Here is a 27127-nt window from a genome sequence, read left to right on the forward strand (position 1 = left end):
CTTTTAGCGATTTTGCCAACTTTGCGTGCGAGTAGTTCGGATTTTCGCGATGCGCGAGGAAAATTTTGATACGCTGCTCTTCTTGCTTGGACGGCATTTTGACAACTGAAGAGTGAATTCCAAAATCAAAATAGGAGCAACATTCTACACACACACACCTTCAAAATGAGGGGTGTTCAGGTTTTTTAAATGCAAAATTGAAAGAAATACGTCAAGTTGATATTGACCAAATTTTGACCGTATCACCCTTTAACACGTCTATTCCTCCCTACGTATGTAACTCTCCCACTTTCTTAATTCCTATCTGACCTGTTTCTGTTGTCTTTCCCTTCTTCTTCGGGGCCCCTTGCAGATACATCACCACGTTTCCTCGACGACTGCTTCACTCGGCTCCACGTTCCACCTTCTTCCTTCGGCGGCGTTGGAAATCTCCTTCGCGCGCTATTCCACTTTTTATGCTGGCTGGGCCACCGAGTGTGTTGACGGACTCGGCTTCGGCGGTTCGTGCCGGAATTGTTCTTACTTGGCTGGGGACTGGCGTAGCCTACCGGTACGTCTACCAGGTGTATCTCAGCGGTTCTGTTTAAAATTTACAGCGGGGTCCTAACAGACAAACGGTTCACATTAGGACCTTTGAACCAAAATGGTGATTCCGGGAATTTACCTGCTGTCCGTTTTTTCCCCTCACCCTTTTCCACTTTCCTCTTACTATCTTCCACTATATTCTGCCACAGTAATGTTTCTTATATTTCACCAGAGACTATCGACCGTTTACCTTGATGGTTATTTGATGATAGACCTGATCGGTGTATGTAGCCTAGAAATACGTTCTTTGGGTCACTGTCCTTTGACTATTGGTCAGTGACCCAGGCCATTCGTTTTTCATCGCCAGTCATCGTGTCCGTTATGCCGTTTGTAATGGCCTTTTTTGTCGTCACCTCTCATGGCCGCCTAAATGCTGCTTTTACTCCATCTGGTGGTGGGTTTTGTAGACTACGGTGGGTGGATGGCTGCGTAATACTGTAGGCTACTCTACTCTGGTCTACCAGGGAGATTTACTGACGGAGAAAAACTGTACACATACACGAACATTACTTGCCATGATTTTTCAACATAATAACGAGTACTCTACACGATATTCTAAAAATTACTCGACACTGAAACGTGAACACTCACAAATACATCATCTCTGGATCAAAATCAGACCACTTCCATATTGAGTTCTTAATGAAAGAGAGAGAGAGTCGATGAAGAGAATCGATCAATATAGATTGGTCTATTACAAAGATGACGAGCTGTATGTTTTTTTGGAACGGTGACGCGCTTGGCAGCGGCTCACGACGAGCAACTGAAATCCGATCAGTAGCGATGCAACTTCTTCCGCCTTCTTCGGCGAATCGAGGGCTCAATGGGCTGCAGTTCGTGCTTGCGAGCAGCCTTTTGTCATGTACTGGAGAACAATCTACAACCACGCGCCGAAAGCACTGCTGCTGTTTCTGATGATGACCACTGGACACCACCACTCACCACACGCGGTGTTTGACTAGTACTGTCGCATTAGTAATGGCCCTTCGCTCATATTCAACTTCTATTCAATTTATATAATGACGTACTCTAGCGGAACTATCTACCTACCCTCTTCTAAGACCATTCTCTAGCTAATAAATTATCACACTAACTAAAGCTTCATGTTAGAAAAGCAGTTCCAACCAACTCTGAAAATCGTAAACTTCACGTGTGAAAACGATCCTAATTTTTTTTATGACCTCGATGATTGGCTTGACCTCGGCCTCGAAGGTAGGCTTGACCCCTTAAGTTACGGCAATCAATTCAAAATTGATGTCATACGAGCACATGGTGGTGAGTGAATTCAATGCTGAACTTTTTACCACAAAGTAGGTCTTGTCCATCTGAACAATTTTGCTGAAAACGATAGCCTTCTATCGTGTCCATCAGAGGGCCATCAAAATTCAAAATTAATGTCACACTAGCGCCGCCTGGTGAGTGAATTCTGAGTTGAACTCTTTACCTTAGAATAGGTCTTGCCCATTTAAACAACGTTGCCCAAGACGGAAATTTTCTATTTAGTCCATATGTTAAGTTATGGCAAACAAAGAAAATATTATGTCTCACTAGCGCTGCCTGGTGAGTGAATATTGATCTGAATGATTAACTTTAGGATAGGTCTTGTCCATCTGAACAATTTTTCCGAAGTCGGAAAACTTCTATTTAGTCCATATGTTAAGTTAGGGCAAACAAAGAAAAATTATCGTTACACTTGCACCACCTAGTGAGTGAATTCTGAGCTGATTTCTGTGCGTTAAGGTAGTTCTTGTCCGTCTGAACAAGAAGGGAACCATCCATATGAGCAGGATCTGTAAATACCTTTATTTAATATGTATTTAAGATGGCGCAACTTGTTCATTTTATTTTTAGCGCCATCTAGTAAGTAAATTCTTTCATATACTATCCAAACATCCTATTTGGTTGGGATCTCGTGATACAAACTTCTCTAACATAAAACTATGCCACTTATGCCATATTTTTACAATGACCCCTTCCTATGAGAGATCAACCCATTAAAAAAAAAACTGATAATGAAAACTGAAAGTCCACTAAATTTACTCTGCCAATCATTATGAATTTAAGAAATCCATTGAAATTTCGTTAAGATGCGGTTATTTGAATGTGGGGTCAAATCCTTACTTTCATTGATATGAGTGAGGGGCGGGTTGTATGGTAAGCCCTCCTCCTCTCTAACTACGATCACAGACAAACAGACATAACTCATTGAATATTTCTCACTGTAAAATATCGTCGCTAAAACATTACCGCCATCTGTTGAGTACTACACTACTGTGGTGGGCACTACGATGAACAGATGGCAGTAGTATGTAAACATCAAACGCAAGAGAATTGAATGTGCGCGCCACAGGTGATTGTACTACCATCTGTGATACTTTTAAATTGTCCGTTAAATGCTTATTCGATGAACAACTTGCGAGAGTTATGTCTGTTTGTCTGTGCTACGATTATGGGATTGAGCAATTGTTTTTGAAGAAATCATTTGAACATACCAAATCGATAAGATAAGAAGCTCCGAAATTATTTCAGTTTGGAATCCGACTTTCATATGTACACCCACAGTGATCAGACATCCAAGGCAAATTCCTAAACTGTGTAAGGAATTTAACTGCTATTTTGAATAGACAGTTTAAACTAGCAATATCGCGGTGGCACTAGTGTCGCTGCCCATCAACGTCGACGGCCGGCAGACGTCATCTTAACGTAAATATCTAAATTTGTGCAGCCACTGGGCGTATCGATGTGAGTCTTCCGAACTACATGAGATTTTCTTCTCGCGTGAAGTCCAAGCGCTGGTGAAAGTAAGCAGTGTTCAAATCTAACCCCATTTTTTTAGAATTTAAATAAGGGCTGATTGGAGTTCAATCTGTATTCCAATAGGCTTCTACCTGTTTGTGTTTCCTATGACAACAGCGGCAACTCGAAAGCAGCATGCAGCAAATGATAAGCAACCAATCGAGAGCATTTACTGATCCTGCAGATGTTATTGCGGAAAGCCACGGCGGGTATGGAAACAGCCACAATTTATCTTGAAGTCTTAGAGTTACCTCTATGGTAATAGCATAGAGGTAACTCTAAGACCAGAAGGTCCCGAAGAAACGTGCTCAACTTTTTGGTTCAGCTCTGGTACTCTCCTCTGTCCCAAGCAAATCGATGAACTTTCATAGCGAATCAAAACATAGTGTTGTACTAAAATTTTGAATGGGGTATGTTAATCGATTTCCTTGGGACCAATAGGCTAGTCAAGTAGTGAACCAATTAAACACTTCATTAGAGCAGTTAAAATGACGTTTACTACCACTCGTACTTTGAAAATAAACCATTATTTTGAGATTTTTCCTTCTAGAACCACGAGAAAAGTAGCCAACATTTGTGCGTTTCATGAAAAAATAGAAATTAGTTGGTCCAGTTTTGTAAAATCGCTGGTAGAAAGTCATGCCAAAACTGCTTGACAAAGTGGTCAATTTTAAATCGTTAGTTTCCAACCGGTGGTATTAGCATAAAGGTAACTCTAAGACTAGAAGGTCCCGAAGAAACGAGCACAACTTTTTGGCTCAGCTCTGGTACTCTCTTCGGTCCCAAGCTAATCGATTCACCCCTCGAAACACAGGAAAATCCACTAACCCCTCATTTTATCTGTCAAACTTTCATAGCGAATCAAAACAAACATTGTGTAGTACTAGAATTTCGACTTGAATGGGGTACGTTAATCGATTTGCTTGGGACCAATAGGCTAGTCAAGTAGTGAGCCAATTTAAAATCGATAGTTTCGTATTGATTGTTGGTATTAGGCTGTGAACCATTTGCTGAGTTAAATTTAACGCGTAGTTCTTCTTCTTATTCATTCCTTTATTTAACGTCGGCCTCTGTTCCGCAATCTAGTGACAATCACCGACGGACATCGATTGCCATCCATTGACGGCAATCGAATACGCAGGAACGCGTAGTTAAAAGTGACATTTCGAAAATTATTTTCTATGTTCGAAAATCCCCGTGGTGTCGATCGACCGGTTTCCAAGCCACGGTTGTCAAAATTTAACTTCTTGTCGGTCAAAAATAACCATGCTCGGATAGCAGGGTTAATCGATAACTTTCCATCCGTCAAATTTTAAACAGAGGTTAAAAAATTCGCCAAAAATAATGCGCTGGTTTACGTTCTCGGGCAGCAGCGAGAAAACTTCAGCGCGAGAAGCATGATGATGATTTTATAGAAAATGAAGACTTTACTGAAGTCATCATTTCCTTCGCACTCGATACACATTCCGTGTAGCACTTTGTATGCTGTTGGATTGGTAGCACTGTGGTGTTTTAATTGAAGTTCCGGAAATATCTGTATGATAATAGGAGAGGTATTAAAACACGTTTGAAGGCTTACCTTGATTATAACTCTTTCGATTTTGCGGCATGTAGTTCGTGTTTCGACAGACTTGTAGATTATATTTTCAATACTTTCATTCAAAAATTCCTAGCCGAGGTGCGGTTCCAGCACAAAACTGCCGAGAAAAACAAACGTAAAAAAAAAGAAACCGGAAAGCATCCCGGATGAATTTGCCTGCTCAAAACATAACACTTTGAATTAAATTGAAACATACTCACTGTTGCAATAAATTACCACAATAAATAACATTTCACCCTCGATTTCACCGCTTAGTTTATTATTCGACAGAAACTCGATTGATTTCCGTTGTTTTGTCTTGTTTGTTTTGAACAGATTTGACAATTCGTTTGGATACACGGTCAGTAATATCAACCCAAAGTTTAGTTCAGTTTACTCATCAATCGCAAAAAGTTATAACTCGAGTAGCAACATTCCGTATGGCGGCGCTAGTGTTTCTAACGTATTTTATTTATTACACATAAGCTTGGATGTCTGTTCTCTGTGGTACACCGGCAGTGTTGGCAGAAAAAGTAATTTTAGGCATTTTTCTTTCGAAATACATAGAGTTTTGAACAGCTTTAACTTTTTTTAGAAACATTCTAGCCCCGAACGTCTTTGGGCAAAGTTGTTAGGCACTTCCTAAACGATAAAAAAGTTTTGAGCTTAAAACTAAATTTTATCTCTATTCACTTTCATCGAATATTTGAAAACAAATCTTACATATTATATAATGCGTCTAATGAGTCTTGAGTTTGTATCATCGAAGAAATAAATAATTTCATTAGGCATGGGACTCACCTGAAGAAGTTTTCCAATATGGCCGAGAGAGGCAAAGTTATTTAGGCCTATTGCTCAGCCTATTGTTCCCGCTGCAATTTTTTTTTGGCTTGCACGCTAACTTGAAAGTACTCATTAATGAGTAAAAAAAGACCCATTTTGAAGAAAAGTGGCTTAACTCATTAATGATTAAACAATTTTACCCATTAATGAGTATCTGTTACCCATTAATGATTAACAATTACTCATTAATGGGTAACATATACTCATTAATGGGTAAAAAATTTACTCATTTAATGAGTTAAGCCACTTTTCTTCAAAATGGGTCTTTTTCAACCATTAATGGGTACTTTCAAGTTAGCGTGTGTGGTAGATGCGGAAAACAATCTTGTATTCAAGGTAAACATAATTAATTGAAACGTCAAAGTGATCCAATGCCAGCGTTGCGGTGAACAGTTCGTGGAAATGATAATATTCAAATAAACGATGGTTCAGAATGAAGTGCTACGTCTGTTTCTCAGTGGTTTTATGTAGATGTAACAAATAATGTTCTCTTTCATGATCGCCTGGTGCACGCTTCATTGGTGGTACATTTAAAAAGCCAATTAAAGTCCAGCTAAAATGGTGTCACTGTTTGAAATTAAAAGTTTCAATCACGTCCAGTTGCGTGTAGAGCTCTCATAAATCTGCTCTTTAATAATCTTCATAATAATAGCCTGTTTCCCTTCGTGACTACGCTCCATAATTGATTTTCAGCCTTCCCAGCACCTGCTGAAGTCACTTATGGCAACTGGAAGGGTATAATCAAGCATTCTTGGCCCAAATGTAGTCCTTCCGAGTCGTCAATGCGAGGCACCATTTAAAATACCATGCAAAATTACCCGCCGTGAACGGACCACTCCGTAGATGGCGCCCCAAGCGTTAAAGTTCATGCCTGAACCTGCTGAAGTCTTCGAAATCGCATTATGAACCGGATCAATAACAGTCCATAAATCCCAGAGAAAACCGCGCTCCACCGGCTGCCACCACTAATCACACGGTGCAACTATTCACATTATAATCTGGACCGTGATAGTTCAAACTCACAAACTCGTTCACAGCAAATCCTTCCTCCACCGCGCTGTGGGTGGGTGACTTTCAGAATCACCCCCGCCTATCAAACCATCATCACACCCGTACCACACCGATCTACCTTGCCTCTCTAGCCAACCGCCATCTCTAATGGGGTATAATTTCGTCGTGATCTCAACTAATTTTTATTGCCACACTTGTGCCGCCGCCACCGGTTTCGAGGTTTGCTTTGATGCTTGGATATTTGTGGCAAAAGGCATGTGCGTGGGGAGGGGGGAGGGGGCGGTGGCCATGGTGGCAGGTACTCGCAAATTAGCCACTAATCAGCCGCTCTAGAATGCAACAGCTTTCGCAGTTTAGTAGGCTCCTGGCCTGCACGCTATTTCTAAACTACCCAAATTTGGGTACAAATCCACCCAGATCGGTCATAACTGAACCTACCTAAAAATGGACAAGTGTGAAAGAGTAAGCCGTTTTGTTCGGTCATACCGCTGTCGGTTTGCCCTCAAGGGTCAAATTGTCCAAACATGTCAAAATCATGTGAACTACCGTGCATCTATATGTGGTTGATAGGGATAGAGTCCCCCTGGTTTTGACTAAAGCCCTCTAGTAAAAGTATGGACGACTGTCACCACAAAACTAAAAAAAAAAAGTTGTTCCAATCGAGCAAACCAGTGCATTTTGACGGTTCTACTTAGAGGACTTTAGTTTTGACCGATCTGAGAAATTTGAGTAGTTTTAAAATAGCGTGTAGCTGTCATTGCATAATCGTATACGGCAAGGACTTGATGGCGGGAGGGGGCGTTAATTAAAACACCATCATCAACTCTGACAGCAGCGGGATGCTGCCGCGTGTTCGTCACACAACTCACAAGGCCATCGTTATTGATTTTAGATCCGCAGGAAATACGTCATCGATAGCGAGTTAACTATACGGCGCCGTGGGTGCTTATGCTAAGACGCCCATCTGAGGAAGTTCAATTAGGTTAGATATAGCTAGAAGGAACGGTGTGTAAAATCGTTATGATTCCCACTAGAACCCACGCTCTTGATTGCGAGGTATAATTGCATTTCCATTCGCCCTGAAAGTGTCGGATCATGCCACTCGTGCCATTACCCATAGCGGTCTGGTTTTGACGGATTAATTGTGATATCGCTTTTCCCACAGCACAAACCTTACCACCTATCTGCCGACCTAGCTCAATGTAGAACCCCAGCAGCGTGACAACAATGTAGTCGCAAACGGGTTTCGGCTCCCAGGATAGCAATTTCTAGTCTTCAAAGTCGTCGGCGTCGCTGTTTGGTTAACAAAGTGCGCGCCAGTGTGGTTCAATTTGCCTAGTACTTGAGAGCACTGCAAATTTGCAAACAGTTTGTCTAATTAATCAGACAAGTGTCAATAGAGCTGCGGCTCTTGAATCGAGGAGTGCCATGAGAACCGATGAACGCCACCCGCGGAAGCCTACCTGCGAACGTACATTGACTTGTGTGGAATTCCAACCCCATGTCCTCGGCTGGGATTGCGATGTGCCGTAATATGAGTTATTAGGGCATTCAGCATAGTTCTAAGAATATCGCCTAAAAGGCTGTAGAGAGGGTCTACGATAAGAGAGGATCGGATTAAAAAAAAACTGACTTGGCAACCAATGCCTAGGTGGTTTCTAGCAACACTGCCAATGCAATCAAGATAGGCGCTGCTCGATTTGACAGTTCGTTTGGCTCAAAACCACCCCCACTCATCTCTTATACTAGACCCCCTCTAGAAAATACGTTTAATAGGGTTTTTGGTCTAATTTCTGTCCTACTGAGCACAACCCGCGCTTTACCTCTCTTTTCTGAACGAGTTTAAACAAAAAATGGAATATTTCTGTCAAAGATGACTTACAAATTTATTCACCTTTTTATACGTAACGTTGGATTTGATAACGAGTCACAAATTGTTGAGATATTGTCTAAAATCTAACACTGCTTCTTGATTTTAAATTCGTTCTACGAGTTTCAATTCCGTCCTAATGCATTGAAACGCCATTAGATTTCCTTCGTCCTACGGATAAACGTAGAAAAAGGGGATTCACAAGAAGCGCTTCTTTTGTTTTGAGAACAATGAGCGTAAATATTCATACAATGCGCTCTAATAGCGTTTATGTTGTAGCTAATGAACTAACGCATCGGAACAAACCTTAGATTGATTTATGCACGGTGAAATCATTGATATTATTGATATTCTCTGATCGATAGAACGGAAATGGGCGATTACGACGAAGTAGCGCTCTACCCTATCTACGAATCTACGATGCGGGATGAGTAATTTTCACTTCGACGATGTTCCGCCAACGGGATTCAGACTAAAGGCTGTGTAGTCAATCCGATTGGAAATTCCGATGCAACTTGACGGAAGATCCGGTGGAAATTCAAGAATAAGCAGTTCCACACCAACTGACAGTTCGATTTCCTTTTTCCCTCTCCGAATTCCATGAAACTACGCATATAGGGGCAATGAACCAAGTTGTTACCGAACTTCAGCTATTTTGACTTAAGGGTACCTTTAAAATAATAATTCATTAAATCGTAATTTGGGTAATTTCTTCTTATTATTCATAGTAATTGCGTTCCATTGTTACTTGTGAAATGGAGATTACACGAATGTAACCTATTGATTTGTCAGTATACGATTTGCCACTTTCATGTGCATACATCAACGAAGCAAAGCCGGACAAAGACTTATCAAAATGGTACCATAATGTTTTGCAAATTTAAATACAGCCCACCCAAGTAACAATTTCCAGTTGAAGAAACGCTTTCGTTTTGATTTTGTTCAGCTGCATGTTGAATAATAATTGCACAATGTGTTCACTACAACTTTTATAAAACCCTTGTTTACACTGGTTTGGAGAACCTATACAACTGCAACACAAAGGTGTTGTCTAACGTATTCAGTAAAACGTTTATCCAAAATCGATTTCTTGTTGAAGAAACGCTTCCATTGTTATTTTATTCAACTGCATGCTGAATAATAACTGTACAATTTGTTTATTACAACTTCTGTAAAACTCTTGTTTACACTGGTTTGGAGAACCTGTTCAACTACAGCATTATATGTATACGCGGTATAGGAGTAGAAGCAACTTTTATACAACGTTTATAGATACATATTTAAACTCAAGCTTTATTATTTTGGTGGAAGCTCGTATACAACGTTTGTAGACACTTCTTGACAACTGCTTTGAAATTTAGTAGAGAGTAAACCTGAGAGGCGTTTGTTGCACTCTTTTATGACTCCTAAATAATCATTGTACAGCAAGCGGTGAAAAGCGTTTAAAGCACTTTTCAATGACTCCTTAACAACCGGATAGAAGCAACTTTTATAAAACGTTTATAGATACATATTTAAACTCAAGCTTTATTGTTTTGGTGAAAGCTCTAATACAACGTTTGTAGACACCTCCTTACAGCTGCTTCGAAATGTATTAAAGATTGAACCTGAGAGGCGTTTGTTACACTCTTTTATGACTCCTAAATAATCACTATACAGCAAGCGGTGAAAAGCGTTTATAGCACTTTTTAATGACTCCTTAATAACCGTTGTGTAAGTACTCACAATATTCACAGATTAAAATTAGTTTAACAATTGTCGTGGTACGCCAAAATAATTGCTTGCACAGTTTTTATTAATTTAATTTATTTGTGTACATTGAAAAAATATGTAATTATGCCATAATTCACATTCTGTGATCATGGAGGAAGTAGTAACAAGCATCTGTTTAATCTTTGATTGATATTCTTTCAATTAATCTCTCTAATCATTAATTGAGGGAATTTATCTAGAAATGTTATCGTTGATTATATGATATATGTCTTAAATTAATGTTTGCATTTATTAATAACACCTATATATAATTTACCTCTACTCCACCGAGGGTTTCTCGAAGCAAGATTCGAACTCATAATCCCGGATTGCCAGCCGCTTCTGTTTCCATCTGCTCTATTCTTGAATACATATTTTGATCATATGAGAGAAGTATATCAAGCTCATCTTGAGTGACTTCTCTTGCAGTTGAATAATCATTGCCTTATGGTTATATAAACATGCCTATCACTTGTGCTATTTTTAGCAACAAAATTGTGGTTGGTCGAACGTAAACAATCATTTAAGAGTGCTCCAAGCAGCTTTTGAAGCTTTTAACCAAATGGCAATACAACTACATTCTTGTTCAACTCTGGAAGCTATTATTCAACGTTTGATCAACTCAGGTGTTGTATAAGAGCTCCCAATGGTTTGTTTTGATGCGTTTATTACACATCCTATATGGCTCCTGTCAAACAGTTTAACCGAACGTAAACAATCATTTAAGAGTGCTCCAAGAAGTTTTTGAAGCTTTAAACCAAATGGCAATACAACTACATTCTTGTACAATTCTGGAAGCTGTTATTCAACGTTTGATCAACTCAGGTGTTGTATAAGAGCTCCCAATGGTTTGTTTTGATGCGTTTATTTCGCGTTCTATATAGCTCTTGTCAATCAGTTTAACAAAGGTTCTATAAAAGTTATCGTAGGTCTTATAAAGCATATAGTTAAACCGAACGTAAACAATCATTTAAGAGTGCTCCAACAGCTTTTAAAACTTTTAATCAAATGGCAATACAACTACATTCTTGTTCAACTCTGGAAGCTATTATTCAATGTTTGATCAGCTCAGGTGTTTTATAAGAGCTCTCAATTGTTTGTTGGGCAATGCCTTGTGTAAACGAGGAGAAATCCGTTCAAACTCACAACCATATGTTAATATGAAATGTTCCATAGAAACCACATGAAACGAACATCATTGTTGCTGGCAGTCCGTTCGGATCGAGCAATGAAAATGATTTTACAAAGTACGGTTTCACCGGTACTCAAACTAAATAATAACAGGTAATCGATTCGTCCAAAAAACAATTTACATTCAGTTTCCTCCTACTTTGAAATCTAGATTTCTCGGCAACACTTGTGCGCTCTAGGCCCTATGTTGGTGTAATTACTATTAATTTTTCTGTTAATTAATTTCTATACACAAACTTACGGTAAGCAGCTCGAACAATCGTGAGCACAGAACAACAAACAAACCTATCGTCGACCAACAATCTGACCGAAAGCTGACGAAATCTACAAAACCACCAAATATTATTTTCACAATATTTAAATAAACTATTTCACATACATAATCGACCTCACACTTATTCTACTAATCAATCACAAAAGGACAGACTAAACTACTAATCTAATTTCCAAAATGAAATTTTCACATGCGCATGTATGCGTGTCTTCATTTGGATCATCTTCTGCCTTCGAAAACTGTCAGTTAACGGGCGCGTTCACAGTCTTCGCCCATTCGCAACTGGATGCTACTTTCGCCGACAAAAAAAACCCTTTCGCTGCTGGGCGCTCGTTTTTGTCCGACGGCAACAATCATAGAAGCCTATGAATAATCAAGCTGTTTGACACAACTATTTTCTACATTGATTAATGTTCTGTCCTCTAAAATATATAGGGGGATTTACGTATTCTCGTCAATATAAGCAGCTTCCGCACTTCTATTAGCATTTTCTCAGTGTCACGCACACATATGACATGTCTGTTTGTTTACATTCATCTGCTGCTAGCTATTCTATCCATTCCAATCAACAAAACTGTCCAAAACGGTTTGAAAACGCTTTTAAGGCGCTCCAAACTTCTCAGGTGAGAGGCCGGCAGGTCGGCAGCCTCTTTTACTTCAGCAACCTTTCCGTTTAAACTGCGTGTTAACCAGCTGTTCTATTATCGGCAACTCTAAATCAGCCGTATTTTGATGTGCTTATGTTTCTTTTGAAGAAACACCTGGCATAACTGGTTTGCTCTGTCGTAAAAATGTATTAGGATTGAAGCTGAAAGACTAAGGAATCGTTTAAATAGATTCAGCGAAGTGTTTTAGTGAGAAAATACATCGAAATTAACGTTTAAATTGTGATTGCCGAAAACAGTCGATGGCTGCCGAAGCCATCATTTACCCTAGATCTAGTTAACCAACAACCAGTCTTTTATTGGAGTCTGTAACATCTGACGACGAGGACAAGTTCGAGTCACTTCAAGTCGATCCAGATCAAGTCATTTGAAGATGTCCAACAAGGTTTTGAAGGACGCAATTCTTCGGTTCACCGAGCTGATAGCCAGTCAACAGATCCAACACACCAATCGGGCTGGTCAAGTCAACCAACCGGGAAGCGAGAAGATCATCGAATCTTTGGACACGGGAATCGAATACTTCTACTACTATCCTGACGATAGAGTATTCTTTGACGCTTGTTAAACCCGATAGAAAGGTGTTTTCAAGATCAACGGTAAGAGTCTGGACGACCCCGCGAAGGTAAGGCTACTCTTGAGGAATATTGGCACCCATTTTCAAGAACGGTACGTCAATAATATCCTACCAAATCATCCACGCGATTTGTCCTGGACGAAACGGTGAAGAAGCTCAAGAAGCTTTACGGCCGCAAGACCTCCCTTTTCAACGATCGGTGTCTCCGTGAATAAACACTGTGAAGCGTTCCAGCTCTCCAAGTTATCCGACGACCAGTTCAAGGCACTACGTTTTGTTTGTGGTCTACAATCTCCGCGAGATGCAGGGGCTTATTACGGATGTCACTTCACGGTGAAAACTTGTCACTTGTCGTCACGGTGAAGTGATTCCCATTTGATTTGTACGGCAATCACGGCTCTTATTCTGAGTATCACTTGCTTATCACCGTGTAGTGACACCTGTAAAAAGGCCCGCAGACATCCACACCCGATTAATCGGTAAGTTGGAAGCTGTAGGGAATGGTCCGCCGCCGGCGGAAGGTTCGAAGCTTACCTTGGAAAGTCTCATCGAAGAGTGCCATCCCAAGTAACAATTTAGGTTTTATGAGGGTTCTGTAGACCATGATTTAGACTTGTACAATGCTATAAAACCGCGATAAAACTTGCAATGCTACTTGGGTATTTCTCAACTGTCGAATCAAAATAGAAACCAGGAAAGAAGTTCGCAAAAAACCCAAGCCCAAGGAGCTTATCAAGTCCCAAGGAATTTTCATCAAGCGTATGGATCAGGCAAGAGGAAATACGTTTCTGTTGGAATCAATGGCAACGATGCCGAGGGGGGCGACACATCTAAATCTTAATTCTAGATGCTCAAAAAATCACACACTAGCGAATCAATCTTCGAAAAATCTTCTTTCATTTCTCGCATCTACTTGCATCGCACATCATCTTTTTGCAGGAAATCTTGAGAATCGTCATCAATCTTCTTTCTATTTACTCAGCGTGCGCGCAGCTAGCCACAGCAAAACATAATCTTTCCTGCATCGTAGATAGAGTCGCCTTTCTCGAACGATGCAACTGTTCAGCTGGACTGCGCTTCCGATGTCACGATCATATCAATACAAATGAAGAAAGCAATTGGAAGACCAAGCATCAAGAAAATTGATATAACGGCAATCTGCGTTTCTGGAGACAAGATCAGCATTGTTGGTGAGTTCTCCGCAGAATTAATCATCCGAGGTTTGAAGAATATAGGAGTTGTCTACCGGTCATCAAACGCTGATTTGAATGTCCTAGGAACTGAAACAATCGAGTTATTTGATCGGTGGTCGATTGCTTTCAACTCACTGGTCAACGCCGCTGCTCTCCAGAAACCGGAAGACACTGTCCAAAAATTACGCTCGAAGTTTTCTGAAGTGTTCCAGAGCACACTTGGTCGGTGCGCTAAAGCTAAAGCGAAGGTATAGCTCTATTTGAAGCCCGACGTCCGTCCCGTGTACTGTCCAAAAAGACCGGTGGCTTATGCAGCACTTCCAAAGGTCAATGCCAAACTTCAACGACAGCAAGAAAACGGAATCATTTCACCAGTGAAGTTTTCTGACTGGGCAACTCCGATAGTTGTGGTCCGGAAATCCGACAACGTTTCTGATCGAATTTGTGGCGACTATTCTACGGGACTGATAAATGCTCACCCACTTCCCCATCCAGATGATATTTTTGCTGACCTGGCTGGCTGCCGGTATTTCTCGCAACTCGATCTGTCTGGATACAACCGTCTGCCTCCTGGAATCAAGTCGGTCCCTGGCGCGTTCTAAAGGATTATTGATAGCATGGTTGGAGGAATTTTTTGGAGTTAAGCCATATCTCTAAGGTTGTTGGTAGGATGAAGGAAGAGCATGATCGAATCCTCAATGAAGTCCAGGAACGAATTGAGGCGTATGGTTTCCATCTCAGATTCAACAACTGCCGTTTTGGTCTCTCGCAAATCAAGTTCCTAGACCACAGACAAAGATCGTTCACGATCAGATCCAGGCAACACAAACGCAATTTCGCAGATGCCAGCCTCCCAAGAATGTGTCTCAACTTCGATCGTATGGACATTTTGTCAAGCAAATGAAGGATCTTAGGGCACCCATGGACAATAGACTGATGCAAAATTTGAAATTTTTGCTCCACAGCGTTCAAACGGTTTCAAATCGAGTCCTGATTAGCCTCCGAAAGTTTAAACTCATTTGATAAGAAACTGACTTGGCACAAACCATTTGAAGTTTATATGGAAATTACTATGGGAAAACAAAACTTTTTGCTCATTGTCTTCTAGCCTTTTTACATATTGTACTGTTAACAAGTTCTATTGCTATTCTTATGGGAATTTTTATCAGCTACAACTTTGCAGAAAATCATTTTTCAGCCAAACGTCAAATTGAATAGTTATTAATTGTTTAAGAGACTGATAATCTTAGGGCAAGATTAAACAACTGTATTGTGGGCAACACTGTATTCTGCAGTGCGACATAGTAGCCATGATTTTTGTCCTCTATTCTACGCGCCATAAACAGCATTGTTGCCTGCTGAACAGTTGATTGAGCATAATCATAAGACATCAGTGACTTGAATCATTAATAATTTTTGTTCCTTACATTTGATCGAAAAGTGGTCTTTAACAAAGTTGTAGCTGAGAAAATTTTCAACAAGCTTAGCTATCATTTTCTAAAGTAGAGTTAACTGGTGAATTTTGAGATCGATATGAACCGAAATTATGGTTTCTCCATAGTAATTCCCATATAAACTTCAAATGGTTTGTGCCAAGTCAGTTTCTCACTAAATGAGTTCAAATTTTGGGAGGCTAATCAGGGCCCAATTTGGGACCGTTTGAGCACTGTGGAGCGAAAATTTCAAATTTTGCATCAGTCTAATGGACAACTTGCTGAAGAAAAACGTGACATGGGAATGGACTGCCAGCTGCCAAAAGTCACTCGAGAAGTTCAAAGCTCTACTCACTTCTAACTTGTTGCTAACACACTTTGACCCGAACAAGGAAAGCATTCTAGCTGGTGACGCATCCAAAGATGGGGTTGGCACTGTTATTATGCATCGCTTCTCTAAGGCAGAGCAGAACTACGGCCAAATCGAGAAAGAAGTCTTGGCTCTAGGTTTTGCTGTAACACGACTCCACAAGATGATGTTCAGTCGAAAGTTCATTTTGCAGACCAACCACAATCCACTCTAATGCTGGGTTTAGACTAGGCAAGTCAAATGATCAACTCAGTTGAATTCAATTGGCTTGAAATGTTGAGCCTGGTTCATCTTTTTTTCAATTCAAGTGAGTTGATCAAGTTGTCATCAAGTTGGTTTACACGTTCAAGTCGCGTTCAAGTCAGTTGAATTCAACTGAGTTGATCATTTGACTTGCGTAGTCTAAACCCAGCATTAAACTTGGTTGATCAACTCACTTGAATTGAAAAAAGTTGAACCAGACTCAACTTTCCAAGTGAATTGAGTTGATCATTTGACTTGCCTAGTCTAAACCCAGCTTTAAAGGTATTCGGAAGCAAGAAAGGGATTCCGGTGTACACAGCCAACCGACTGCAACGCTGGGCTCTCACATTGATGCTGTACAACTTTGACATCCAGTTTGTGCCGACTGTGAAATTTGGACACGCTGACCTCCTTTCACGACTGATGAAATTCCATGTTAGAACCTATGAGGAATATGTGTTTGCTACTGTACAAATTGAAGCTGATTTCAAAGCCGTTCTCAGTAATTGTACTTCAAGTCTCCCCGTGATGTCTGAAATGATTGCTGCTGAAACCTCAAGAGATCCTGCTCTCCGATCGGTGGTGTTCCACATTAATGAAGGATCGCCCAATCATTCCAAGGCGATCTATGATCCAGTTGTTCAACATTTCTTCAATCGCCGAATTGCATCATGTTCGGCGATAGAGTCATCGTTACGGAACGCTTTCTTAGACGCATTCTCCGCATTCGAAGTCACCCGGGAATGAACCGAATGAAATCTCTCGTTCGAAATTTCGTCTATTGGTCTAACATTGATAGCAACGTTGAAGATTTTGTTCGATGCTGTAAGTTTTGTGCTGAAGCTGCTAAATCACCACATAGATTATGCTGGTCCGATTGAAGGTTTCTACTACTTCCTGATGATCGACGCGTTTTCAAAATGGCCAGGAAACCTTTACGAGGTTTGATAATCCCAAAACGCTCGTGTCGCACAATTGAACGCAATTTGTTAGCACTCGCTTCATGCAATTTTGTGATGAAAATGGAATGACGCACCTAACGCACCATCCTCAGTCCAATGGACAGGCTGAGCGTTTTGTAGGCACACTGCAACAGGGACTAAAGAAGTTACTAGAAGAAGGAAACACGGCAACTTTCCAACCTCTTCAAACATTTCAATACCGGTCGATGCCCAACCTAAGTGCACCTTATGGCAAATCACCTGCTGAGCTGTTCCTAGGTAGGCCTATCACTACAACCCTAGATTAGCTCAAGCCTTGTGAATCAACGACACCAGCTGTAAATAGCAAGCAGACGCCATAGCAACGTCAAGAGAGAATTTTCAGTTGATGATTTGGTGTATGCAGAGACTCATCATCATAACGAAACATTCTGGCATCCTGGAAAGGTGATCGAGAGAAAAGGTTCCACCAATTACACTGTCCTTCTGGAGAACGGTCGTCTTATCCGCTCTCACACTACCCAACTAAGGCAACGTTATCTGGAAGACGCTAACGAAGCTACTGCGCCAAGTGATCATCTACCATGGACCGTGCTGCTTGAAGTGATGATATTACCGATCATGGAGAAGTACAACAACTGGATGAAGTTCTGGCTCGCGACGAACCGCTGAATGAAGAAGAGGTGATCACACCTGAAGACAATGTTCAAGATGAGATACCAGCACCTGAGGACGTTGTTGAAGATATTGTGCAAGTACCTACTGATCATCCCATTCAGAACCGAAGGCTTCGAGCATGGCTGTCACCTTACGACATTTTCTGAGCGGGAGATGTTCCATAGTAACCACATGAAAGGAAAATCTTAGAAGCCTGTGAATAATCATGCTGTTTGACACAACTATTATCTACATTGATTAATGTTCTGACCTCCGAAGTATATAGACCTAGTTAACCAACAACCAGTATTTTATTGGAGTCTGTAACATGAAACAATTTAATTGACGTTAATTTTGATGAAATTTTTTTTGAGTGTGTTGATTTATTTTCTTTTAATTCTGCTGTAATTGCTTATCTTTTGAAGTCTGCAAGTAGTAGACGAAATACGCGTATCTGTCAAAAGATAAGCAATTATAACGGAATTAAAAGGAAACAAATCAACACACTCAAAAAGCTCTTCATAAAGGGTTCGACAAAATTAAAAGGTTAATTTTGAATTAGCTGAACTAGTAAGCTGGAAGTCACAGGTGTTTCAATAAATCATTTTTCTACAAACCCCCCAGACCGAAATCCTGGCTGCACCACTGTCCCAATCAATAGGTAAACCATCCCAAATCTAGTCCGAGTGTGTTCATTTCACACCGGGCAAAATACTTCCCATTTTCCCCCCGTTCCCTTCCTCCGCCGAACGAATTTCTCAAATTATACTCTATAAATCAACCGGCCGACCTTCATAGGCTAGTAATTTCAAATTCCGCACACTCTCAATCCGAGCTGGGGCTATTCGGACATTAATTCGGCGGCGGTGGTGGCGGCTGCAGCAACAGCAGGTAGAACAAATCAAAGCCCCCGAAACGGGCGCCCACCGCCATGTGTATGTATAGTTAAACTTTGGAGCTTACCGGGGAGCTATAAAACAATATCCCTTTGCACAGACCCGCGCGCTCCGGTCCTATCCCCGGGCTCGATCCGATATGATATGGAAGTGAAGGGTTTGCGTGAGCAAGTGGAATTTTAATTAGATTTCCCATTCCTTCGCCGCACTCACACACCCTCCGGGACGACCAACGATGGCGACGTACGGGGTGGTTCGCTGTGTAAACACATGGGAGCCGCCACTACCGTGGTGATTTGCTATTCCAGCTGATCCACTTCCCGCAACGGCCAACGATCCAAGTAAGCCTCGACGAAAAAGTTCTTGTTCTTGCTTCACTGTTGCCTTCTAGTAGAAGGTGCTGCTCGTGCTCTGCCATGCGATTTTTTGTCATGTCGCAGTGAGCCATGGCTTATTAGAATTCCGGAACAACGGTCAAGTTCTGCCGTAGCAGAGCTTTACTGATTCATGCGGACGGATCGTGTTCATGAAAATAACGAAAAATTCTGAACAGGCTGAGGGTTCGGTGGGATAGGAAAAAAAAATGATGATAATGAATGCATAATCATTCGAATGGCCGTCAACTTCTGTTGGATCCAGGCCTTCCTCTGGTTCGTTATGCATTATGTCACGTCCAACTCAGTGGTCTTTGGTTTACTCGAGAACAGTGATGCCACATTTTACAAATGTTTTTAATGCTCCTCAAATATTTTTCGATTTTCAGCTTCGAAGATCTGTAATCTGAGTATTTTTTTTTTAACAAATCTATGTATTGAAAGTTGTCCAAAAATCCGTACATGTGCCATCACTGCTCGAGATGGCAATGGGATGGTTTTGCTGCAGCAATAAAATGGCTATTTTGGGTTGCTGTGATTATGTCGTTGACTTGTAAAGGAGACATTTATGTTAAGCCATAATTTTATGGCACCATTGTGCCTAATTTTATGAAGTTTCTCCGACTTTCAATTCGCTTGCTGACAATCTGCACAGAAATGGGCTCTCGAACAATTACGCCAATCATCGCACTAAATTTCAACAAATCACCCCTCGTCTCGGACAATTAAATCGTATTTCTACACCATATCCGATTTATAACCATGCTGCCATAAAATTTGACACTGGGTGGGGCGCCGTCACCGCTTGCTCAGCTCTTACCCGAACAGAAATATGGCAACGAATTGGAAGTCAATTTCCCAACCACTTTGCGGAAAAAGAGAGACAGATCATTGAGTCGAGTGACTTAAATCTGATTGATTTTCATGTGTATTTACTTCACCGTCGAAAGGGGCGCCATGCCGCGCACGGAAACGCCTTTTGAGGTTATGTGTAAAGAGGCCCGGCGTTTTGTGCAAACAAAAAATGCATGTGCACAACTAAAGGGTATATCTGCGCGGTGCAATCAGGTGGAAATATTTGCCTTCTCTCTTTTCGCCACGATTCTGCAAATCGGTTCGTAACGAAATTTAAACGAAATTAATTTAGCAAAGCAGTAGGCACCCGTTTTAAGCTTTTCCACAACAACAAACCGATAATTAGAGACATAATTAGTTTTGTCTGTTTTGCTGGGACTGTTGTTGCTTGGTTACGGCACACCACACACGGTTACCTGCGATTGAAATTTAATATTGGCTCACTTGCCAGTGCCAAATCAGCGAGTCTATGTGAAACTGATCCGATTGACATATTTCACGGCATTTTAAACAGTTTTTCCTGGGATTTTGCAAAAAACCTAACCAAGCTCAACCACAAAGAGCAACTGGCTTTCAAGTGCAATACCAATCAGTTGCCAAACTGTTTGCACACAATCTCATCAACTGTCAAACAATTTTCGCCGACTGTTCCGCGAGACATTTGTCAACCTTGAGCGAGCACCGTGCAAACTAACCATTACTGGACCCCTTAAACTGGTACATGTATGACGGGCATAATTGCGATCGATTCGTTTCAGAAGCAGCTCGCTGAAACAGAGACAATTGCCATCTGTATCTGAGGAGGAAAAGACCGCGGACCGTTGGATCAAGGGCGTCCGAGATATGCTCCAAGTTCTCAGTGGAACGAAGCGAACTAACGGCCGAGGGGGCGGCGCCGCATAAAGTGTATCGAATTCCAATCATTTATGCAACCACCTACAGTCATGTACATGTGGGACACACAATACATGCACGACATGAGTTGCCATGGGTATGGCCGGTGGAGCTCCTTTTCAACGCTCACTTAGAAGGCATAGCGGCAACGCAATTGGGCATGGGCACACAATTTTACACTGGTTGAGGGTGATTTGGTGGATTGGCACACCCCCGCACTGTGCAGCTCCATGGATTTAGGATTGCAGTTTTGGATCTCGTTGGCATTAGGCATTGAGTGGAGAAAAAAAAAATGAATTCTCTGGAAGGGACTCAGAGGGGGCTAAATTAAATTTTTTCGAAAGGTTTCAGGAAGATCACCACGGCGAATGAGAACGACCCAAATTTGAGTTTAGTTAACTCATAAATCATAAAAAGTGTAGGAACTCAGCGATGAGTTAATTTACCAGGAAAACCTTCCCGAATATGAGAAAATTAAAGGTTGGATTCATTCAGTCTATTGGTACTACTCATAGACTGAGTAGAATTTTCGTCAATTTTCCTCATTCTCCGGCAGATTTTGGAGGTTTTCAACAGAAAACCATGAGGCCAATTTACTCATCGCTGAGTTCCTGCATTTTTGGCGATTACGAGTGAAATAAACTCAACTTTGGGTCGTTATTATTTACCATGCACGAGAGCTTTACAGGGTGAGGCAGAATAGCTGTCATCAATTTCACATGTATGCAATAGGGTGCTTCATATTGAAAAAAAAGTTTTGAATTTCCATTAGGCTACCCTTCAGTTTAATTCATAACCCCAAAATAGGATTCTTGCGTTGCGTTGCGTTGCTTTGCGTTGCGTTTTTAACGGTGTAATTCGTGGATTGCATACTAGCTACTGTCAAGTATGTACTTTAACATTCTTATCATGATTGCTTAAGGAAAACTATTTGGGAGGGCTCTCCAATCAAAGTTCAGACACTTCACCATCTGTAAAAAGTACTGCAAAGATCGTACATGTGTTACTTTCTGTGTGGCATATATTAGCGCTAGTGTAAGCAGGTCTTCACTTGACGCTTATGGGGTGTTTACATCTGTGCGAATTTTCTAGCGCTAGTAAACTAGCCAACCGGCACGAATTTCAGTTGCTCCTGAAATCTCATTCTGGTAGACACTGATGACTTGTTTACATTATGCTGGTGAGCTTTTTGCTAGCAGCTTTCTCATTAGCGCTAGTGAAAAAGCATAAGTGTAAACACCCCATTAACGAGTCAGCAAGCCGTGTGTGCAGCACCCCGTTGTAAGCGCAACAGTGCAATAGACGAGTGCACGGATGGATTTGAGTTCACCCACTCGACAAAAAGTGACAGAACAGCGGGGCCCTGTTTACTAAAAGAGGACTTAACAAGTTTTGTGTACAAAAGTTGATAGGTCCGTTTCAAATGTTATGCGAGTATTATTCATGTGTTCATTTTTAGCAAACAGAGCCCCGCTGTTCTGTCACTTTTTGTCGAGTGAGTGAACTCAAATCCATCCGTGCACTCGTCTATGCCGGTAAACGGAGGTCTCTATGGCAACGCTTCATAAACACACACGGGCAACTCCCCACCCACTTTCGGACCAGCACTTCACAAGGTAAGTCGACAAATGTTTCCACTATGGGATTTCACAAATTTGACAGTACCCTTTTAACTGGTGTATAAATTTATGGTCCATAACAATCCTGAACAACGCATACAAACTTTGCAGCTGTATTGCATATTTTACAGCTGTCGCTTACACCGCATGTGTTTGTTTTGCACAGTCTATCACAGTTGTTATCTATGCGCAGAAATATTTCTGGTCGATTAGTGATAAAATTATTGAAATTAGTCCTGGGGCAGCTGAGTTATTAACGTTCAAAATCTTTCATAATTTCGTTACATGTTCCCCTTTTGGTTTTCACAAAGTGTACCCCCATATAGAAATCACAGACGTATTCCTTCGTCAAAAGCCTTAAAGCCTTAATCGTTTCAAAGTGACGCTTTTGCAAAAAAAATCAATCGGCCTCAATTGCTTGAAAATGACACCATTGTAGAACCATAGAGGTAACTCTAAGACCAGAAGGTCCCGAAGAATCGTGCTCAGCTCTGGAACTCTCTTCGGTCCCAAGCTAATCGATGCACCCCTCGAAACATAGGAAAATCCACGAACCCCTCATTTTATCTGTCAAACTTTCATAGCAAATCAAAACAAACATAGTGTAGTACTAGAATATCGACTAGAATGGGATACGTAAATCCATTTGCTTGGGACCTTCCGAGGGTCGCCCACGCAAACCAGCAATATCATCGGGAAGGGGAAAGTGTCCCCTACCCGGTGATGTTAAAGGTTTGCGTTGGTGTCATATGGGTGGCGAGAAAAGGGCCTACAAAGGTTTGTTTACAAAAAGCTTGTATGCCCTTTTCACATGTTGTTCTGAAATTATCAAATTCAGTCAGTGAAATTTCCGTCAGGATAGTAAAAATCAATTACCTGAACGGAGGTAGGCTTTCCAGTCCACACCCCACAAGGGGGGGGGGTGTATTAAATATGCACTACACTTCACGATACCGGTCTACAAGGACGCCTGATTACTTCTGCCTAATCTTTCAAATCTAGGATGGCTAGCTATTCATCACCCAATTTGCGCATCCATTGTTATTTTAATGCCAAGATTTTACTCCCTTCAGTAACGTTACGTTGTTGTTTGCAGCGGCACAAACCCTCTCGCTCTTGTGTGTGTCTACTGTTTTAGGTTTAACAAAAACGTGAATTTTCCAAACAACAACAACAACTCATACAAACGAAAATCCACGGATTGTAACCAACTGGTTACAAGTTGCTCCCTTGCGGCACCCCACATCGAGGAATGAAAGGTGCAGACACGGCTGATCCAATTTTCACGAACAATTGACGGCCAGTCAAATATGATCTCAGCCAACTACAAATTCTCGAAGATGCTCCTAGTCGCTCCAGCTTAGCCAACAGAATATCGTGATTAACTGAGCCGAACGCAGCCTTTATGTCAGTGTATATATGCTGTCGATTTGACCTCCTTGCTCCATTTCGCTGATGCAAAACGACGTGTATTCACACAGATTAGTGATGACTGAACGTTGCGGAAAAAAATCCATGCTGAGATGTTGAAATGTACGTTTTACAGGCCGGGAACATAACATCATTGAGAATTATCTCAAAGCATTTGGATCCGGCAGGCAACGAAGTTATTCCACGATAGTTCGACACATCCACTTTACTGCCTTTATTGAAGATGGGCTGCATGTATGACATCTTCCAAGCGATTGGAAACTGATGGCTTCGAAGAGAGAGGTTGAATATAGCTTGCAGAGGTGTAATCAACATGCCACTACATTTTTTCAATATGCACGCAGGAATACCGTCCGGTCCAGGTAATACAGATGTTTTCAGCTTCTTCAGTGCATTCTCCACCATCGTCTGATTAACATCGAAAATATCAATGTCGAATGCGTCCACGGGCAGGGAAGTGGTAAGAGGTGAATTTTTCGCAGACTAAAAGAAATAAGTCCACTCGGTTCGAGTGGCTAAACACTATTGAAAATTTGTTTCGATTCAACAACTACTGTTGCTACGTAGGTTGCTAAGGTACAGTAGTATATGAGGCAATATGTACATAGCATAGGACATCGTAGGTTACTTCGATCTCTTCTAACACTCCTTCCTAAGCTACGAATCCTAATAATATCTTGAATTCTTCCAGCTTCTGAGTCATCAGCGGTTTGGTGAAACCGTCCGCTGGCTGCTGCTTCGTGCTAACATATCCCAGCTCGCCGACTCCTCTTTCTAGCACATCTTTGAAGAAATGATACTTGATGTCTAGATGTTTGGTTCTGGGATTGTAGCCTGAATTACGTGAGATACAGATATGGCTAATTGATTGTCACACCGGATCGAAATCCCTTGCATACCAAAAATCTGTGACTGGAAATGGTGCCACCATAATGCTTCCTGGGTAGTGCGGGAAAGCGCGATGTATTCCGCTTCGCATGTGGATAGCGCCACTGTTGGTTGTCGCTTAACATTCTTATACCCTGGACAGACTATGGCTTATATCATGTAATATAAGCTGTCTTGCAATGAGCATTCATACATCTAGTTTTCACTGGAAATCCTATGTATGAGTGCTCATTGCAAGACAGCCTATATTACATGATATAAGCCATAGTCTGTCCAGGGTATTAGACACCGCTTCTTCCATGAACGTGAAAACATAACCGGTTGTAGATTTCCTGGAATCCGGATCTCCTCCCCAATCGGCATCTGTGTAGCCAACCAAATCCTCACAGTGCTCCTTTGAGTATGTCAGCCGAGATTGCTGTTAAATTGACTAACTTGGCTGACCACAAAACTGATGTCTGGCCGTGTCGCCTGCGCCAGATAAGTGAGACAGACAACTGCCTCCTGGTAAGGAACCTGCTTCATTTCGCTGATCTCTTGCGGTGTCGGTGCCATAGACCTATCCAGTTTGACACTAGCCTCCGCTGGTGTGGAGACTGGATTACAGTTCGCCAGATTGAACCATCGCAAAATGCTGTCGATGTAGTGCTCCTGATCTACCCATAGCTTTCAGTTCTTCCTATCTCGTGTGATCTTCAATCGCAGACAGAAATTCGCTTGTGAAGGAACATCTTCAACTTCCGCTTTAACTTGGCATCGTTGGCGAAGATTAAGAAATCGTCGACATAGATGTTGACAAAAATCATTTTTTTTACCGTCGATCCGAAAGTACAGGAATAGATCAACTTTGGACCGCTCCAGTCCAAACTCCTTCAGCGCTTCATCCAGCTGGTTGTTCCACACACGGCTGGATTGTTTGATGCCATATAGTGCTTTTCGCAAAAGACAGACTTCCTTCGAATTACCGACAAACCCTTCCGGTAGGTTCGTATAGATGACTTCATCCGTTAGTTTCCCTTGAAGGAATGCGGTGACAGCATCCATCTGCGAGCACCCTTTCACGACCAGACGAAGCTTGTACCGCTCGATTTCACCAGTTGCTCCTCACTTTGTTTTGAATATCCACTTGTTCCGAATAGGCTTACGATCGCTTGGAAGGTTTGTAAACTCCCACGTCTCGTTTTCTTCCAAAGCAGCGATTTATTCATGCATGGCCGCGATCAGCGATTCGCGGTCCGGTCCATTGATCGCTTCCTTGGAGCTTTCGGGGTCATCAGACCGCATCTCCGATTGTATCGGTGAGGGCTGAAGTGAAACAACTTTACCAGTAAACGAACTATAAGTCACATAATCGGAACGGACCACTTTGCCTAAACCCTTGCTCTTCAGCTGGTCTATCAGATTGCAGCAGGAGCGCAGGCTCGTTGTCGGCATCGAAATCTCACTTCAAATTTACATACGTCGCATCGGTGGTAAGGCCATAGTTGTTACCCTTCACCGCCATCAAAGCATATCCATCGTTGCCCCAGTAGTTGGACCAGGAGTTCTTGAATAGCCAGTAATATTTTCCTTTTAATTTTCCGAATTAAAACCGCCACCACTGCAAGATCCTCATTGTTCTTGCATTCCGGTTCGTAGAACACACCATTTTCGTAGTAGCTGGAAGACTTGAACCCGGCATCGATAGCAATCGACAGCCTTCGGAAGCCTACATTTCGAATTTAAATGTGAACCGAGAAGTGAAGCGCTGGTCTGAGTTCCTCTAGTATATTCAATTAGAGGATGTGTCTGAAATACACAGTCAAACAGCACGTAATGTTGTGAAAAACTTCAATGACAGCTGTCCAGCAGTGTTCCCATTTTTATTTAATGAACAACCCAAAGCCTACGAAATTGTCCCGATGGATGTGCCCAAGCTGTGCTGAATCTACTTTTGGCACATTGTGCTGAGTGACTTATCCCTTGGGTTCCGCAACTTTTCCGGCATCGGGTCCTCGAGTGCTGGGAGCGTACTTGTTTCCACGCATTATTGGAATGATCCTTTTTCTGCAGCTTTGTGGAAGAATTGCAGATAGCCGTTCTTTTTCTCCGTAGCCAAACGAATCAGATGCTTCTCCTTCTGTTCCAAGCGTTTGAGGAAGTCTTGTAGATGCTTCGAACTGTTCCAAAACTCTGTGCAGCATTTCTGGATTT

This window comes from Ochlerotatus camptorhynchus, unplaced genomic scaffold (genome assembly GCF_037179485.1).
Source record: "Ochlerotatus camptorhynchus isolate MF236.1 unplaced genomic scaffold, CSIRO-AGI_Acam_v1.1 ptg000124l, whole genome shotgun sequence".
Classification (NCBI taxonomy): domain Eukaryota; kingdom Metazoa; phylum Arthropoda; class Insecta; order Diptera; family Culicidae; genus Ochlerotatus; species Ochlerotatus camptorhynchus.